The sequence below is a fragment of the Callorhinus ursinus genome, unplaced genomic scaffold, assembly GCF_003265705.2.
Source record: "Callorhinus ursinus isolate GAN/ISIS: 27379988/994484 unplaced genomic scaffold, GSC_fseal_2.0 scaffold8, whole genome shotgun sequence".
Classification (NCBI taxonomy): domain Eukaryota; kingdom Metazoa; phylum Chordata; class Mammalia; order Carnivora; family Otariidae; genus Callorhinus; species Callorhinus ursinus.
The window spans coordinates 8379141-8384814 of NW_027397070.1; the positions used below are offsets into that span (position 1 = coordinate 8379141).

General features: G+C 38.5%; 1 pseudogene; it reads left to right on the top strand.

Moving 5' to 3' along the window:
• The first annotated feature begins 1061 nt into the window (after nt 1-1061).
• On the top strand, nt 1062-2128 carry LOC112821793 (ATP synthase F(1) complex subunit gamma, mitochondrial-like; annotated as a pseudogene).
• The last annotated feature ends 3546 nt before the right edge of the window (nt 2129-5674 follow it).

The following is a 5674-nucleotide window of genomic DNA, read 5'->3' on the forward strand; positions in this document are numbered from 1 at the left end:
AATCCATGCCAGTTCCCATCTGTGAACTTAAATTTCACTTAGGATAAAGAGCCCATGAGGAGGTGTGACCCTATAATTCCATATTCAGAAGGGATGGGGGGATCCAATGGGAAATCCATCATTTATGCATACTGCAGCACTGCCTCTCTCAGAGAATACATAGTTGAAACACTCCTGTTTTCTTTCACATTTTAGAAATTGCATTTTGGGCACCTCTACTCATAAAGTTGTTTTGGTTGGGTTTTTTTTTTAAATAAGCATATTTAATATAAGCCTGTTTGATATCATCAGAGATCCATTGGTATAATTGTGAATTAGGATACTATAAACTCTTTTGCAGTCAACTCTTAATTGTTTGTTTGAGTTAATCACTTTGCTGTGTTATAGTCAATGATCCAGTTTAAGGAAAGAACTTTTATTCATCATTTATGAGGCAAATTAACTTTGTGATTAAGAGTGGGAACTCTGGAGCTATACTGCCCTGGTTTGAATCCCGTCCCCATCACTTACTAAGTACATGAGCCTCAGCATTCTCATCTGAAAAGAAGGAACAACAATAATAATACTGTATTCATCATCCTTTGCTATATAACAAATTACCACAAAAGTGAGTCAGGAATCCAGGTATGGCTTAGCTGGGTATCTCTGCTTCAAGGTCTCTCTTAAGGCTGTATTTAGAATGTCAGCAAGGGCTGTGGTCTCACTTGAAGGCTTGACTGGGTGATGATCTACTTCCATGCTCACGTGATTCTTAGCAGGATTCAGTTCTTCATGGACTATCAGACTGAGGTCCTTAGGTTTACTCTGGCTGTTGGTCAGCAGCTTCTTGAATTTCCCTGCTACGTGAGCCTTCTTGTGACACAGCTCCTGGGATGGCAACTGGCTTCCCTCAAGCAAATGAACAGAGGAAGCACAAGATGGAAGCCAGAGTTTTTTCTGTAACCTAACCTCAGAAGTGACATCCCATCACTTTTGCCATATGTATTCATTAGAAACAAGTTGCTATGTCCAGCTCATACTCAAAAAGAGTTGATTTCAGACCTTCAACCAGACCAGTACCACCATGTTCTCTCGGGGCGGGCGTCACTGGGCTCTCAGCCTGCGCCATGCAGCCACAATGGATCCAAGTTCAAAATATGACAACTTTAAAAGATATTACCAGGCAACTAAAGTCAATCAAAAACATCCAGAAAATCACCAAGTCTATGAAAATGGTAGTGGCAGCAAAATATGCCCGAGCTGAGAGGGAACTGAAACGAGCTCGAGCATATGGGACAGGATCTTTGGCTCTGTATGAAAAAGCTGATATTAAGGTGCCTGAAGACAAGAAGAAACACCTCCTTTTTGGTGTGTCCTCAGATCGAGGGCTCTGTGGTGCTATTCATTCCTCGGTTGCTAAACAGATGAAAAGTGAGGTGGCCACGCTCACAGCAGCTGGGAAAGAAGTCATGCTTGTTGGAATTGGTGATAAAATCAGGGGTATACTTCATAGGACTCACTCTGACCAGTTTCTGGTGTCCTTCAAAGAATTGGGAAGAAAATCCCCTACTTTGGGGGATGCGTCCATCGTTGCCCTTGAACTACTAAATTCCGGATATGAATTTGATGAAGGGTCTATCATCTTTAATCGGTTCAGGTCTGTCTGTCATCTCCTACAAGACAGAAGAAAAGCCCATCTTTTCCCTTGAAACCATTGCAAGTGCTGAGAGCATGAGTATCTATGATGATATTGATGCTGACATGCTGCAGAATTACCAAGAATACAATTTGGCCAACATCATCTACTCTTCTCTAAAGGAATCCACCACAAGTGAGCAAAGTGCCAGGATGACGGCCATGGACAACGTTAGCAAGAACGCTTCCGAAGATGATTGACAAACTGACCTTGACGTTCAACCGCACCCGCCAGGCTGTCATCACGAAAGAGTTGATTGAAATTATTTCCAGTGCAGCAGCTCTGGATTAATGAAAACCAAGTTTCATCCTCAGACAAGAGATAAAGAAGGAAAATTCAGCCAGCTGCTTTTATTTTTAGCTTACTGCTGTCCTTGTCAGAAGAAATTGTTGGTCCATTGTTTAAACTACTGAGGACAGCAAGACGTTTGTAAATTATCTTACAATAAACAACTTACTGAAAGAAAAAAAAAGAGTTGATTACAGACAGGTATGAACATTAGGAGTCCAGGATCATTGCGGGCCATCTTAAAGGCCACCTACCACACCTACCTAGCAGGTTTGTTGCATGGGTTGTGTTAATATATGTAGAAGATCTTAGAACAATTCCTGGAACAGAATTAAGAGATATATGTGTTGACTATGACTTACTATATTCAAAAACTGGGATGTTTAATAAATAAGACTCAGTTTCTACTTTTAAGAATATGTTAACCTAAAATAGTAATATGGCAGAGAAAGAAAGGTACCATAATGGAGGCAAAAATAAAGAGCTGTGTATATTGAAATGAGGGATTGATCACAAAGAGAGGTAAAAGATTAGCAAAGCCTTGATCAGTGAAGCAATATTTGCTCTAAACCCCAGAATATGAGTAAAATTCTGATGGGGCCAGGGGAGGGGAGGTTTTAGGGAGTGAGGTGAACAGGGAGCTGTTAAAGGCAGCAAAGCAAGGTAGTTAAGGTTGTCCAGGGTAGCTGGGCATTATCCAAGATACCATGGGTAATCCAGGTTAACTGGGGCATCCAAAATGCAGCACTAAACTGAGAATTAGGGTGAAAAGAAGGATTTACACTTGTTTATTAAGAATACTGAAAGAAAGTCAGATATATTTGGACTTAATTCAGTCAGTAGTGGGAAGAGGAGGAATGCTTGAAGCTGAACTTCAGGAAGTTTTTTCTTACAGCTGGAGATAAGAATGGATTAGGGCAAGGAAATCATGGAGGAGATATATATACAATGGAATATTATGCAGCCATCAAAAGGAATGAAATCTTGCCATTTGCAACGACATGGATGGAACTGGAGGGTATTATGCTGAGTGAAATAAGTCAATTAGAGAAACACATGTATTGTATGACCTCACTGATATGAGGAATTCTTAATCTCAGGAAACAAACTGAGGGTTGCTGGAGTGGTGGGGGGTGGGAGGGATGGGGTGGCTGGGTGATAGACATTGGGAAGGGTATGTGCTATGGTGAGCACTGTGAATTGTGTAAGACTGTTGAATCACAGACCTGTACCTCTGAAACAAATAATACATTATATGTTAAAAAAAAGAAGAAGAAGAAGATAGCAGGAAGGGAAAAATGAAGGGGGGTATATCGGAGGGGGAGATGAACCATGAAAGACTATGGACTCTGAGAAACAAACTGAGGGTTCTAGAGGGGAGGGGTGTAGGGGGATGGATTAGCCTGGTGATGGGTATTAAAGAGGGCACGTACTGAATGGAGCACTGAGTGTTATACGCAAACAATGAATCATGGAACACTATATCAAAAACTAATGATGTAATGTATGGTGATTAACATAACATAATAAAAAAAAAGAAAACATGTATCTCATATGGCAGATGGGAGGACTAAATGATATCATGCATATATAGTGCTCAGCACAATGTTGGGCACAAATTAAATAATTTAACAAAAGCTAGCTATTGTTATTATAATATTACATATATCTGTGTGTATATATATGTATATAAACTTAGACCCTTTTAAGTGGGACTAATTATAAAATGACATGTAATTGTATTTACAGTTCTTTTGTAAATAATAATCTTTTTAGAGTGAGAAAACTAGTATTTATTGAGCATTTATCATGCTAGACACTCCATCGAGTCCTTTATATATATTCATATACATTAGCTCATTTAATCCTCTTGCCACAAAGAAACTATGGTTCAAAGAATTTATAACACTTTGTCCAAGGTGATACAGTTAGCAGTTGTTAAAGCCAAGATTTGTCCCTAGGTGTGTCTACTCATAAAGTTTTTTCTGAAGCCACATTCTCCACCTACCATATATCACATATATTTAAAACCTCAAGTGTTCTCTTTCCATCTCTCTTTGGTCCCTGCATTCCTGGCACCAGAGTCTGAATTGACAGTGGTCTCTCTTGAAAACAGGTACCGTGCCTTCTTGTGAGCAAAGAACACCACATTTATATCAGGCAGTTCACACACTCCTAATCTCCTGCACTTCCTCCTGTGTTTCTTCTTCCCCAAAGAGATCCCACCATGTTGATGGCGTAGGGCTGCAAGAGGCTGCTGACCCTGCCTTCTCTGAAATTCCTCAGGCCAGTCCCTCCCTCTTCATAGCAAAAGAAGCCCCTGGTCCCACATTTGCTGCAGCTGGAAAGAATGACTCAACAGTTTCCTGAACTGGACTTGCTGGTGGTAATGCAACATAAGAGTCTAATGATGTATAATCTCGATGTGCTTATCATACAATCTAGGCCTGTTTTCAGTTGATAGTCCATAGCAGAAATCATCTGGAGAAAGCAGATAGATCCAAAACATGGAAGAGAGAAACATAAGAAAAGACGCATACTTTCAAGCTTACCAAAGTATTTGTCAAATTAACCTGGAAAAAAAGCATCTTTGTAGTGAGAAACTCTAGAAGGAATTGATCGCGAGCGTTTTTATTTACCATTACTCAGTAACTTAACGGACAAGGCTTTAATTCTTGTTTTGTAGAAAATGCAAAAAGAGCTGATGAGGCTTTTAGCTTTAAAGACATATTCTCCCACCTTCCATAATTTATTTTGATACTTATATGTATCCCACAGTATTTGCTGCTAACACTACATAGTGAGTGGCAAGCTCAAAGTTACAATAAATTATGCATAATTTAGTCTCTCGGAATGTCTATAAATACAGTGTGAAGTGTTCAGCTTATTTGATGCAACATCTGAAATCAAATTGCTTTGATGCAAATGTTTATCTCAATGTTATAATTGTGGCATGAATTTTGCCGAATTTATTTTGTTTGCGAAGAGCATTTTATTAATTAGCTACACCAGTCTCAAGGGTATTGGATTTTTTAAAAGACATCAGTGTCAAAACTTCTGCAAATATAAAATGATAACTCATTTTTAAAAGAAGAGAAGTTTTACTGAGTGTTTTAAAAAATACCATTTGGAGAGCAGAAGTACTCCTAGGGGGTATATTTTCTGAACAATTCTAGGCATTGAAGAATTTACTAATTTTATTATTTATTGCTTCTCATTATCAGCCCATGTTCTTTCTATTGACAAAACCAGAATTCAAGAATCCTATCTTTGTGTTCAGTTGTTATAAACTAAAATATCCAGGAAATTTTACCTTATTTTTATGATAAAATTGTCTGTAATTCTTGCTTTTATTCCATTTATATGCATTATCAATCTTTCAATTGTGATGCATCTTTGTATAGGACATTATTGCTCCATTTGTTCCCATTTACAGGTATGAGCTTAATTCTTGAAAGGCATATATTTCAAGTGTTTTGTGATTTTCTTATTGTGAACTCACACTTATTGGAACTTCATATATGAAATTTATTTGAGGACTGAATTTAAAGTGAGTTTCTTCAGAAAGATTTGAGTCTGCATCTAAAAAGTGCCCATTGGAACTACCAACTTGGAGCCACTTTTTAAAAAAAAAATCTCACCTTTGATCTGGGGGAAGGGAACACATAGATAGTAGGAATTCCTGCTTCACAACCCCACTCTCGGGACCAC